The sequence below is a fragment of the Juglans microcarpa x Juglans regia genome, chromosome 2D (assembly GCF_004785595.1).
Source record: "Juglans microcarpa x Juglans regia isolate MS1-56 chromosome 2D, Jm3101_v1.0, whole genome shotgun sequence".
Classification (NCBI taxonomy): Eukaryota; Viridiplantae; Streptophyta; class Magnoliopsida; order Fagales; family Juglandaceae; genus Juglans; species Juglans microcarpa x Juglans regia.
Genome location: NC_054596.1, coordinates 29,265,061 through 29,279,737, shown reverse-complemented (window position 1 = coordinate 29,279,737; position 14,677 = coordinate 29,265,061). Strand labels below are relative to the sequence as shown.

The window sequence follows — 14,677 nt, the reverse complement described above, 5'->3', positions numbered from 1 at the left end:
AATTATCTTAAAACAATATTTTAACTTTATAAAATTTTTATTCAATTTTTTCTCTCTATTTTTTAAAACTCAATAAAACATGATTTTAACTCACCTGAGTATATCTCAGATCGGTGAAAATTAATTTGGAACCCAAGAATTTGAGCTAAGCTTTCGGAACACAGAATGCAAGAAGAGGGTAAAATCGCCCAAGGAGAAGAAAGAAAATAGAGGAAGAGAGAGAGCAATGTCAGCTGAGGAAGAACAAAGGTTTTAATATGAATATATATATATATATATATAGAGTGAGAAAACGGCGTCTTTTTCTCATTTTGTCTTTTTAAAATTTGCAAAACATGACAGCCTCGTACATATGGGGGCTTGAATGCGGGTTTGAAGTGTGCAAAACCCCCATCTCGACCGTTAGGCCACTCAACAGCCTATTATTTATAATACAATATTAAATATTTTAAGTATAAATATCAGAGTTGGAGCTGCCGAAAGTTTTGCCCACCCTTATCTTTGGGTGAGTTACTTCAAGCACAAAAGTGAAAATCTCTCTAAAGTATAGTTCTCTCTAATCCTGATATTTAATTTGTGAAAAATATGAGTGTTGTCCTGATTTTACCATCTAACAAGCTTCACCATCGACAAGGATGATCTCAAATGAACAATGTCCATGGAAATGTCTGAGAAACAACCGCATCCGATCCAAAGTTTCTATTGTACTCTGATCTAGAATTTCTAACGTTGGTATCAGAACCAGAGTCAATTAATCTTGAATTATGTTTTGATCTACCCGATAATTGTCTTTTGAGTAATATGTGGTTGTGGACCTCGGTGTTGGGCCGCATGAGGCAGCAGCGCACACCTATGGTGTTGCGGCAAATGGTGTCATAGGCGAACCTCGTAGCGTTACCCAGATGAGGGTGGTATGGCTCTATGCAAAAAAAACAACCCCAATGGCCCAAAGGCTGCTGTTAGCACAAAACGCCAACCGCAAGGGCATCATGTGCACACATGGACGCTACTGTGACCACTACAACGAGCACCGTATGGGTACCGAGAACAGTGCATTGCAGGGGGCTCACCACCTCAGTGCGATGTGCACATGGAGGTGAAGGGAGCAACTAGGTGCAACGAGAATGCCTCTGCTACAAGCAGAGTCGCGGACTAAGATGGAGTCGCAGGCTCTATTGTGGGTTTATTCATGTGCAGAGTCACATGCAGAGGAGCGTGCTCTGTTGCAAGTGGCGGCACCGCTGCAAGTGTTTCCATGGGAAAGAAATGGCAGCGTCAGAGCGCACCCGTGCCTCAAACACGGCAGCTAGCAGAAAGGCGCACCAGGCTAGTGCGGCGAGGTCTATTTCTATTGCACGCAGAGCAGCATGCACCAACCTGTTGCGTGCAGAGCAACATGTACCATGCCAGTGCGGCAAGATCTATTGCACGCAGAACAGAGAGGCACCACTGTGGTCTCAACTTCACGTATATAGGCGGCAATTTGGTCACTGTACCATGCGCAGGGCTGGAGCAATGCTGCCATGTAAGGTGTGTCATGGTGAGAAACACATCGATGCCGCTCTAATCAAAGTGGCATAGCGAGCTCACACCTTCCATGGCCCCACGCACATCATCTTGGTGCTACGTCACTCATGGCACTACGTGCACCAACTGGGTTTAGCGCATGCAGGCAGTGGCGGTGCAACGCTACCATGACGTTGTGCCCTTTTAGTTACAAGCCATGGCAAATGTGCTTAAAAATGGTATTTTAGGTTGGTCCTGATTTTTACGACCGGCCTCAGTATGATTGCGGAAAACTATTACGTGACTTTATATTAGTCCAAAAAGTTGCTTAAGAGAAAATAGTTAGGGATTTAAATTATATTAGTTTGTATTAAATTTTCTATTTACAATTGAATTCCAGTAGCATAATTAAGTATCTAACTTATTTTAAACGCTTTAAATCTGATCAAGTCTATTTTTATTAAACGAAATTATGTTTTTTACTTTAATGGATTTTGTTATAATTTTGTTAAGTGAATATTAAACTAGAGATGTATTTTACACGCGCTTCGTCTTAATTGAGTAAATATGTTAGTCCTCACTTTATTTTATAGATATAATTTAGAGTTCAGTAGTCGAAGAAATAAAATGGGTATCGAGTAATTTGAAAAGTGGTGATATTTTAGGATTACGAAAATTTTAGAATTTTAGGAGAAATATGTTATTTTAGTATTTCGGACTTAAATATCAAAATGCGTGTTTAATTATGGGCTTAAATAAGTTACGTGTCTATTTTATAGGTGACGATTGATATTTGTTAGGCACAGTTATGGAAAAAATCAAAGACGTAAAAAAGTTGAGCTAAGCAGGATTTCTATACTAAACTTTGCATAAACGAATGGACTGAAGTTGATTTTATGAAAAATATCTATGTTTTGTTATGAAAAGAAAACTTGAAAACAATCTCAGTCAATCTATCTGCATTACTCATGAAATCCGTATAAGAGAAAAATATTTTCTGTCATGACTAGTGTAAACATGAGTTGTTTTTGACATCCTATTTTTGAACTACGCAAAAAGAGCAAATATGTAATCTAAGAATTTGTGCATATTATATGAAGATACTCTGAATATGCTTTGATTATGTGAAAATGATATCAATTTGTTCAGTACTCTGTTTTGAAATGACATTATTGGGCATCTGAAAACCTTTGGCATGACATTCTGATATCTGATTCTGTTTCTGGTTCTGATCTGATGGACTCTGATTTTGTTATGGTTTGGTACCAACAATTCTATTATGCTTTGATTATGGCCCTACCATGAGATAAAATAGTGGTCTTTGGCCTTGTCACAAGACATAATAGAATGTGAGCTTTGGCCCTATCACAAACATAATAGTGACCTCTGACCCTGTCACGGGACATAATAGTAACCTCTGGCCCGCCACCGGAGGTAATAGTGATCTCTGACCCCACCAAGAGATATAATAGTGGTCTATGTTTTTAGTGCAGTCGCTTCGGTGTCATGGTGATTTATATTCTGTTTGGCTATCCGCAGAATGTACAACTCTACCACGGGGGGTTAAACATTATCTCTGTTATGATTGATGATTTTGTTATGATATGATGTTCTGATATGATATGATATGATGATGATGTTCAGTTATGATATGCCAAAAGATTTTTGAATATGAGTACTTTGAACTATCACTCTGATATTCTAATAACATGTTTTGGATCTACATTCTGGAACTAAAATGTTTTGTTATGCAATCTGAATTATGTGAAAAGACTCATGTTTACATACTAGCATATGTTCTCTGCTTACTAATTTGTTAATAACTCACCCCTTATCTCCATGATATTTTTCAGATAATTTGAATGTTTTAGTTGAGAATCAAGATTAGGGAGCATGGACGAGATTAGTTAAGCATAGTGGATTAAGCACAAGCCATGGCTATTGGAGAATTTTTTTCAGGAGATTTTTTTGTTTTGTTAATTTGGTATCTTGGGAGGTTGACATTTATGTTGAAACTTTGTAGTGTTTCTAATAAATTATTTTGGAATAGTTAGTTTAAAACAATGAGATCTATGTGTAATTGAGAAAATGGAGTTTCTACTTGTCATGTGAGATATGTTTTTAGGTGATTGTTAGTAACTCTCTGACTCATCTAGAATCGGGGCATTGCATCTGTTTCCTTCCAAACAGAAAACAATTGCCTGTGATCAAACAAAATCTGAATACAAACTTTTCTCTTTTCTGACTCTTTGGCTTGTTCTCAGTTCAGCCATTGTGTTAGGAATTATACAATTTTTTTTCAACTCAAGTCAATTTTTAGTGTTTGAGTAGGATTTGACATTGCTTTAGAATCATTATAGAATTTATTATAGAATCATTATAGGATTTTGCAACCTTTGATTCTAATATAACATTAGAATATAAATCCAAAAGTCTATATGCTTTTGAGTTCTTAGCATATCCTACAAAAAAGTCTTTATTGTCCTTAGACCTAATTTTGTTTTTTTTGGGTCTGGAACTCTATAAAAGGCTAAACAATCTCATATCCTTAGGTATTCTAGATTTGGTTTCCTACATTTCCTCAATTCAAATGGTGAAACTTTAATTTCATCGAATGTATTCTATTATGCAAATAACATGCTGCGAGCAATGCTTCTCCCAACTAATTAAAAGATAATTTTACATTCAAAATTATAGCATTTATCCTACCAATTAGTTTCTATTTTTTTATTATATTAAACCATTTTGTTATGAGGTATAGGATGCACTAGTATGATGTATAATGTCATTCTCTTTTTAGTATAATGAAACATTGAAAATTCAATGGGAAAATATTCACCACCTTTGTCACTACTAAGTATCTTAATTTTCTTTTCATTTTGATTTTCAACAACAGACTTATAAGATTTGAACATATTAAAGGCCTCATATTTACTTTTCAATATACAATAAACGGGGTATATCTTGAGAAATTATCAATAAAAGTAGTATAATATCTATTGCCTCCTCAAGTTAAAATACTATTTAGTTCACATATATCAAAATACACAAGTTCTAATAACTGTATATTTATGTATATTTTAGAAAAATATTTCTTTGTCATTTTCGCTTGAATGCAAATTTCTCATTTAGCACCATGTTCATGACTATATGAAATTAAACTATGTTTAGACATAAACTTTAAAAATTTAAAACTCAAATATGCTAAACGATTGTGCCACAAAATAGAAGACTCAACAATATAGGAAGAATCAAACATATTTTATTAATACTTAGTTTAAACATGTCATCACAAGAGTACCATTTTCAAACTAACACTCTCCATTAGAAAAGAATACATTATTATGCTCGATTACAATCTTGACATCTCTCTTACAAAGCAAATTTGCATATACAAAATTGTTCTTTATTTATGGGACATGAAGAATATTGACAAGAATTAGTTTCTTCCTAGAAGTGAATTAAAGTTCTACAGTTCCTTTTCCCACAACTTTTGTAAAGTTGTGATTTCTCATTCGTACTACATGTCCATCCGTTGTATCTTCATAATTTTTTAATTGAGATCTTTGGTTGCAAACATGGATGGTAGCACCTGAATCATAACACCAATCAGAAGAGTTGTTTGTAACTCTGTAATCATGTCAATGTGCATTTCAAAGACCATGGCCACAATTTCCAAAATCTCCTTTTCGATCGGATTTGCACTATTGGGATTGCCATTTTCTTTCTTGTATTTCTTCTTGTACCTGCATTCATTCCTAAGGTGCACCTTTTTTCCACAATTGTTACAAGTTTTTATTTTTTTGTACTTGTCCCCAATGTTAGAAAAGTCATTACATTTTCTCTTGTTTCATCCAAAATTACCTTGAAACTTATTTTTCTCATCAACAAAATAATTTCTTATCACGAACTCGAGTTTTCTCTTCAATTCATAGATTTTTTTGAAATTACTCTATAGTGGAATCTTCTACTATGTGCATAAGTTTCTTTCTATAATTATTCCAATTTGGAAGAAGTTTGGCAATAATAATCTCAACTTGCAAAGTTTAGAAACTTCAACCTTAATGTCTCGAAGTTTATTCACTAGAACTTTCAATTTATGGACTTGATCCATCGTAAATGTATTATCATTCATTGTAAATTCAAAATATTCAATAATAAGGAATTCATCCTTACCTTAATTTTCGATTCTGTACTTGAATTCCAATGCCTCGCAAATCTCTCTTGATGACTTGATTGATGTAAACAAGTTGTAAAGGTAATTAGAATGTGTATTTAGAATGTGTCATCTACATACCACATCATCTTCTTCGCATTTCTTGTGTTCAGCCTTGATTTTGTCATTATCGTCAGATTTGGGTTCTAGAAGTACTAGCAAATTCAAATCCAAAACATATGAAATCTTCAAAGTAGTAAGAAAGAATATCAACTTGTCTTTCTAGCGAGAAAAATTTGTTCCATTAAACCTATCTAGTTTGACAAAGTCTTGATTCATCATCTTGAAAGTCATCAAATCAGATTTTGATCTCATTGTGATTATGACTTTAAAATTGTTGAAGAAATCTGAGCGGATATAATAATCTAAAAAAAAAATATGACTTTGGGGCGTGCAGGACACTATCTTTAAGGTGATAATTGCCTCCGCTCAAAAGAGTTTGCTATCGAGTTACAAACAATTCACCTCCAAGATACAACTAAATCACCAATTGCATATAGCAATTAAAAAACTTTTCCTTCAAAGTTTCTCTACAAAATTGTGTATCAAACTGAAAAACATGGGAGAATGGAATGAATAAAATTCTTGAGTTTTATCCTCTATTTATAGAGAATGAAATGTCACCTTCTGAAAAATCACAACTCTTCACTTGTGACTTTTCAATTGCTAGTTATTAGTTTAAAATACATAATGTTTCACTAAAAGGCCAAGAGGCATGCCTAGCCAAGTGGTCAACCTTCCCTAAATGAGGTCACCAGGTCAAGTCTCCCAACAGGCACTTTAGTTGAATTAATTGAAGCAATGTGCCTCTCCCAACAAGCCTTGGGCTTATGTGATTCCCTATACCTCATGAAAGACTATGTGAGATTTCATGGTGCCAAGGATGCTAGCCGATTAGTCAACACCCAGAGGATTAGTACACGTGTATGAAACTCATTCTAAGTCAACACCTAAAGGATTAGTACACGTGCATGTATGGACCTGAAACTAAACTCCATAAAAATAGGAGCTTCTTGCCCTTCATAATCTCAAAACATTACATCATTCAGGATACATAGAGTTACAAATGAGGACTCAGCTCTGTTATGAATATCCTACGAAAGGCATAAGGTAACTACGGCGAACACTAGTGCTAAAATGGGTCCTAGCCCCTTAGTCAAGACTTGGGAAGGATTGACTCCTCTTCTTCATGCGTCATGCCAGGGTCTGAACCTGCATCAAAGTCTATAGTCCCTAGAATGAAACCATAGGTAGGTTAAGTATTGGAGATGCAATGAAAACATTTCATGTAAATACTGGAAGAATACGTAGGTGAATGGGAGGTATCACCCTCTCTCCTTGCAGCTACATGCATTCCTCAAAACCTAGTGAGGAATCACCCTCTCAATGAAAACATATATATATAAAAATATATATATATATATATAAGCCTGGTAAGAAATTACCCTCTCGGGACATAGACCACTTTTTATGCAAAATAGATAAAAACTCAATAGTACTATTATGGCAAAGAGTTACCCATCTCCAAATCATAGAAAACATGTAAAAACTAGTATTGGATCAAGTATTGTTCTTTGCTCATAGGCATTCATTCTTTTAGATACTCATAGGCACACACTTGCTTCTAGGCACACACACTTGCTCATATGCACACACTTGCTTATAGGCACACACTAAAACTTGTTGCCCCAGAGATGCTACTCTACCCAGCCGCAACCAACTCAAAGACACCAGCACGTAATACGTCGAGGGATCCCATATCCCAACTATCAACAGAGGACAAGTATGACATTGTTCCACTCCACTCCCCACAAGGCATTCTTCTTCTCGTGTGATATATGTGGTAACGCTTCACAAAATGGTCCCGGAGAATTCTCCGTCCTGTACCATGATTATAGATTCTCATTGACTCCATAAGCACTTACACGCACACACACACACACACACTGGCATCCAGAGTTCCCATTCAAGAATCACATTAGAAGATGAAAATAGTTAAAGCATCAAAAACATTGAAAGCATCAGAAATCAGCGAGCAAATATAGCTAGAAGCATAGTGTTGGAAATATTTATTTATGCTTGTAAAAAATGGGAAGAATATTACATAAGTGATGCAATGTCTCTCAAACAACAATCACCCCCACATTACCCAGCAATATCTTAGAAGGTAGTCTACCTTTTGTTAGGAGCTTAGGATGGCTGGAGAAAATGGAATTTGAGTAAGTACTTCATATGTCTGGGTGAAATGACTGAAAAACTGTCGTTTGGGGAATAAGGTCGTAAGCATCACTTGGGTGTTGCTTCATGGGCTTCTGGCCCACTGGGAGAGGAAACCCTAATTGTTTTAAAGGAATGCAGTGTTTAATGAAGTGTCTGAATAGTAGTGTTGTGATTCTTTTTTACTTCTGTTATGTCCAAGCCACATATGGCTTTTTCATTAGTGTAGTTTGTTAACTTATTCTATATAAAAGAAATGAGAAATAGAGAGAGGGGTATGGAAAAGATTGTTAAGAAACGTGTGAATCTGGAGGTTGGGACCTCGTTCAAAGGAGAACTAAGAAGTTGGAAGACCATAGGGTGTGCAAACCATGCCATGATCACCTATCTCTGCCATCTTGCAGTATGACAGGACAAGGAGGGAAGACTCATATCTAAGCATAACTAGAGTCAGTGATATGTTAGAAAAGACATCTTAAAGAGCTCGAGAGGTGACTATTGCAGAAAGCAAGGAGCAAGAAAGCAACGAGAGAACTTCCCACGTAGGAAGGTGTTATGGTTCCAGATAAGACAGTAGTTGAATTGAGAATGTAAAGGTTGAATGGAATGTAAACTCACTAATATATTGATCTGTAATGGATAGTAAGGAAGATTACAGAGGGATGATTCGAGGCTCCCAACCTCCAAATTCATAAGTTTCTTACAGTCTTTTCCATACCTCTCTCCCTATTTCTCGTTTCCTTTATACAAAACAAGCTAACAAACTACACTAATGAAAAAGCCACACGTGACCTAGACAGATTACTTTTTATTAGGCCTGAGCAATTTGGTTCCCATTTGTCTATCACCTCAAAGTCCACCATCCCAGAACATAAATCTCGCATATGCATTTTATCGAACAAGTTGGGTGCAAAACTAGTACTGACATGCATTACATTCCATTCAACCTTTACATTCTCAATTCATCTACTGTCTTATCCATGGAAGAAATTCTTGAAGCAATCTTGCAGATCAGGGATTTAATAGACCGAACACATGAAAATTACAAAGTTTTCAAGCAACAATTAAAGGAATCCTTTGTGGAGTGGCAAGACCAGGTTACGAAGGAGGACGTAGAAAGTGCAGCGGATGCAATCTGTGCATCACCCTTACCACATGGTGTCAGCCCTTCTAGGTCCTAACAACGTGACTTGTAGAGTCTTCACCTTTAATTATAAAGCCACTCCAAATGTGACCTCTTAGATGGAGTATGGGTTTCTGCGCTTGTTCCTGACACTTCTCTGAACTCTTCCATGTTATCCAAAAAGTTTCCATGACGGGTTATGTTAGTCATTGTCCTTAGTTCCTCTTTGGCGAGTGATCCTTTCTCGCCTTAGGTGGGTAGCTTGTAGCTCGCCTGACCTCATCAGTCCCTTATGCTCCTTGTTCTCATCCTTATGGGAGACGACTTTTCTAACTCATCTATCGTGGTCGAGTTCCTCATCTCTACCTCACTCTAAGACATGTCAGCCAAGTTCCCACATAGTACTTGCTCGCTCAGATGTTGGACTAGCTGCACTCAGTATCTAGTTCCTAAGACCATTGGAGTGCTTCTTGTCTTTTGTCTTTCCTTCAACTCCACGAATGGTTTGTCCACTTTTGCGTTAGGTAGGACCCTCACAGCTTAGGTTGACGGGTAGGACCTTATGTGCACCTGTTTAGGTGGTAGTGATTCGCAAAAATAAATAATAGCCCACATTCAGTAAATCCACATATTTGAAATCACAATTTACAATAAATATAACAGAAGATGGGGATATATCATATGAGCTCTAAAAGAGGGAAATAGGTAATTCTTGCTTGAAAATAGGAATGCTAGTAGAGGGGGAGTATGCGCGAACTATTTTAAGGTATTAGGGAAGATGATGGATGTTTATTTTTAAGTAGTGTTAGAAACAAAAATTGCCTAATAGGCAAGAACGGGAGAAAGAATCATCCCTAGCTCATGGTGGTGATTCAAGCCTTGAGGATGTGGTCTTGAGCCCACGATGACGATTTGGGACATCAATGCAGTGCACGTATGTACATCCATAGCAATAAATGATAATCGAATATTGGAAATATAAATAAAGAAGCAGACATGCAAATTTATCTGGTTTGATATAGAGTCTACGTCCACGGGTCATTTGGAGGCCAACTCCACTATAATGAGAGTATTTTACAGTCTCTCATATCTCACTATACAGTGTGGGTCCGTGGCCCCTTTACCCTGGAGTAGATAATATCTCTGGAGTCCCTTGTGGTGAGGTTGAAAAAGCCCTCTCAACGATCCAGCTAGAGTCGCCCCAAAGACACACACACACACACACTCTCTCTCTCTCTCTCTCTCTCTCTCTCAAGTCCAAGTTCATACATCCCTTTCTTTGGGTAGGAAAGCTCCCTTTATTGAGGTCTTGGTTGGTGGGGAATATCAACTTTATGTCACATCTTCATCTCCCTTATGTGTCCAACTTTATTTCCCGAGCCCTGATGCTTTGCTTTGTCTTGTCCCCCTTGCCTTTCTTTTCCTTTCTACCTTTGATGAGGGTCACCCAATGGCCTGGGCTAGGATAAAAGATTATATAATTAAAATCAAAATCAAAGGATTAAATTGGAAATTGTTTTTTAAATTCGAAATAATAAAATTATAAAATTAATGTTTGGCCTTTTAAGATCTTTAATGGGCTTTCACACCCTTAAGGCTCATTTAATCAAACATGGGTCAATCGGGCTCCATTTTTATGAGTTTCGGCCTAATTTTAAAAATTCATGGCCATCCTAAGTTTAATATGTTACAGCTAATTACTTGAAGAATGTTGGATATATCTTTTCAGTTTGGTCTACTTGTATAAAAGAAGAAAAAAAAAAGGAGGAAATTAGCATGGTCTACATCGTCAATAACTTATAAGTGCACAATCTGTTGGGTGGAATAAAATCTAACAAAAGACACTCTCGGGAAATTTTTCTTATCTCTTTTGCACACCTGATTCGAAACTTTTGTAAGCATTTTATCACAAACTTTCCTTCATGAAAGTTGTTTCTTTTTTAGTCTAGTTTATGTGCACACCTCATTCGTTCCATTTGAAGATCATTTGATTGGTAAAAAGTTGTTTAAACCCTAGAAATGTCATCCTAGGCAATAAACTAGAGAGTGTGTTATATTTTGGAGTTTTTGACCAAGCTAATGAATAGATATTGATCCAAAATTTTTATGGAGTACTTTTAACATGTGTATATGATTATTGGTTGAGGATTTGTTGCATGATTAAAAGTTTTGGTAAAAGATTTTCTTAGATCTAGAAACTTAAAAACTGGAAGAGAAACAACAGTTTCTGTTTTGAGAAAGTTTAAATCTTTTATAGTTTAATCTTATTCCAATGGCTTTGATATTTTTATTGGAGGATCCTAAGCCTCTTATATACATGTTGTAATGTTAGTTTGAAGATATTTGATGTTAGTTTAGAAGATATGGAATTTTATGCAAGGAGATTTTCTGTTAGGCCAAAGTGATGATCTTTTTGACTAAATTTATGTTTTGATTGCTTTTTAACTATGTGATCTTGAGTTTGAAGCTTGGACCTGTTTTAGAACACCTTTTTAAACCATGTGATGTTTTGATTTGAAGATCGCATTTTTATAAGTCATGGATCAAGAGGTTGATCAAAACAAGTTAGAAACAAAAATCTATTTTGAACTTAGAAGAAAAGCCAAAGAGTTCATGTATGGTTTTAGTGATTTTGATGACTTTTGTTCATAATTCAAAACATGATTATTCTTAGGAATACGTTATGAGTATATTAGAAGAAAATTTTTGGTTTAATCATGAGTCTTGAAATTTGAAAGAATTGCAACAAAAATCAAGGGAAATAGCCTATGTAAGTTTCGGCCCTATAGAGTTTTAATGGTTTTGTTTAATTTTAAATTTTTTTGAATTGATATTTGAGTTTAGGACAAAATTTATATGAGGTATGTAAATTTTGGTGATTTTGGGAATTATGATGTAAAATCCTTAAGTTAGGGGTAAAATGGTCATTTTTCCACATGTAGAGGGTAAAATGGTTATTTTACTCTAAGTTGATATTTTTCCATATTCCTAATTGTTAGTGATTAAGTTCTAATTTTTAGAAATCACTACTTTCAGTTTCTCGTGATCACACTTGAGTTTTGTTTAGAAGCGCGAAGATCGAGGTAAGTTAGCTTTTAACTTACTATTAGTTTAATGTGTATGAGTGATAAGTAAGCGAAGTAAAGTGTATGTATGCATGTTATCATATGTGACATGCCAAGTCATTACATATTTATCAATTACACAATTTATTTTGTCACGAATTATTCATCTATTATACAAGATATTCTGTCACGTATTGCTATACATTGTTATACATTGCAAGTATGTCATGTTAAGTTAAGTATGCCATATCTTATGTGTATGTCATGTCATGTAGTATTCATTGTTGCAAGTATGTCATTTTAGTTAAGTATCCCATCTGTTACATGTATGTCATGTCATATAGTATTTAATGTTGCAAATGTCATGTTAAGTATGTTTTCTGTTACATGTCATGCTATGTTACAAAATGTTTATATCTTAAGTAAGTTATATCTTTTGAGTTACGTTCAAGTCAGTTATGTTAGGATACTCGCGATGTAATCACTATGATTGTCTGAGTATCTCCATTAGTAATTCACACGAGGCACTTCTGGCGAAATCATTTTGATTGTCAGAATTCAATTCAAGTTCAATTATGCGAATACTCCTAGCATAATCATTCTAATTGTTAGGATATCTCATTTAAAATACTCATGATGGAATCATTCTGATTGTCTGAGTATCTCTGACAGAATATGTTGGGCGGAATCATTCTGATTGTTCACTATTACTGACAAAACGACTGGCGGAATCATTTTGATTATCAGAATTCAAGTCCAAGTTCATGTTAAGTAAAGAAGCCAGTTCAAGTTCATGTATAGTTAAGTTTCAGTTCAAGTTCTTCAAGTTCAAGTTCATGTCAAGTTAAATTTCAGAATTCAAGTCTAAAATCATGTTAAGTCTCAGATCAAGTTCATATTAAGTCAAGTCTCAGATCAAGTTCATGTCAAGTCAAATCTCAATTTAAGTCAAGTTCAGTTCACGCTTCAGTTTAAGTTATGTTAGTTATGTTATGTTGTATGTCAAGTTATGCTATGATTACTTATGATTTGATTATGCATTTATGTTTTTACTGTTATGTATGCATCATTAACCTGTGTGAAGGTTTTTTGTTAACTTACTGAGATTTGTAATCAAATCTCATTATGGTAGTCCCAACTACCATTCCCCCCGAATGGTAGATCTTGTTACAGGATCTGAAGAAGAATCGAGAATCGACCAACTGGAATCGATCGACTAAGCGACGGTACTATGTAGATGGTAGTACAGTAGTTATCTCAAATTACTACTTGTATTTGTGGAGTTCAATCTCCAACACTCTTTTGATCACAACTATTTTGGACTAGTGTTGTGATCTCATTTGTTTAGTATGTCATTATGTATGAAGCATGTTTTAAGTATTTAGGATATTTCAGTTTAGTGCATAGTATTGCTAGAGAAAAAATTATTCGCTGCGAATATTGCATAATGCTAGATGCATGTTAAGAATATTGCATCTTATATGTCATGAACGGGGGCAGGTAACCTTGTGCATGTCTCAACACTTCAAATGTCCGTCCTATCCCAAGCGGAATTTGGGGGCATCATAGATTGGGTATGCTACTTAATTTCCTCATTAATCATCTGTGAGTGTCAGAAAACCTTAGACCATCGTTTTCGTAAAAACTTGTAAAAGGTATTGAGTGAAATTGTAAGTGCATGTGGGACGCATGTACTACAATTTTTATATAAGTTAAAAAATTAACTAACACAGAGCTAAACCACTATTTTGGCTTTGAGAATCTTGTGGGTATTAAAGGAGTTGCGTTTTTTTTACGCAAAAATTAATTGCTCCCTTATTTGAGATTGAGCATTATAATTTTAAAGCAACTTTTATTAACTCACTAATAAGTAGATACTCTCTAATTAGTGGGGCATTAAAATTTGAATGTGCAAGAGTGTTAGGGGCATTCTTGACTAGCACATACATTTAAAAGGTTTTTTAGTGCACCTCTTTGTGGTATTAGCATCGAACCCGTAATCTTCCTCAAGTTCCTTTTCTTATCCATGAGGACAACTAGGTCCTTGCATATAGATAAAATTTTGAGCACCCCTTGAGAATAATATAATACCAAGCACCTTGGAAGTTTGCATGATAACTAAGGCAAAGTTTAAATAATTAGGTATGACTTAATTAAGCTTAAAAATCTTATTTGTGGTTGCATTGATGCAAGATAGGTTTTAGGTTAAGATAATTTCTTGTAAAATTTTCCCTCTCTCTCTCCTATAGTGGATTGAAGAATAAGAAAGATTAAGTAAGGAGAAATAGAGATATATAGCTAGTTAGCTGCTAAAATGTCATATCATGCGTTTGTTGTACCAAGTGATGATTTCTTTTAGCACTTAGCAATATTAGTAAAGTTTATGCCTAAATTGATTTAAGACTCATTGAAAATGGTGGTGCTAGTAAAGATTCCTAGAGGTTTAAAAGTTGGATGGTCACTCATTGACTAAATGATATTATTTCTCAAGTGAAGAGATGATATGCTAAAATTTGTTGTGGGAATAGGATGACAGGTGTGAAGCTTGAA

The 14,677-nt window shown here is 35.2% G+C and overlaps 1 long non-coding RNA gene across 1 annotated transcript; it reads left to right on the top strand.

The window, feature by feature from the left end:
- Positions 1-10,839: 10,839 nt before the first annotated feature.
- LOC121250885 lies at positions 10,840-13,471 on the top strand. The gene is made up of 4 exons (XR_005937868.1): positions 10,840-10,850; positions 12,005-12,007; positions 12,099-12,145; positions 13,289-13,471. It is a non-coding gene; the product is annotated as an uncharacterized LOC121250885 (long non-coding RNA).
- The last annotated feature ends 1,206 nt before the right edge of the window (positions 13,472-14,677 follow it).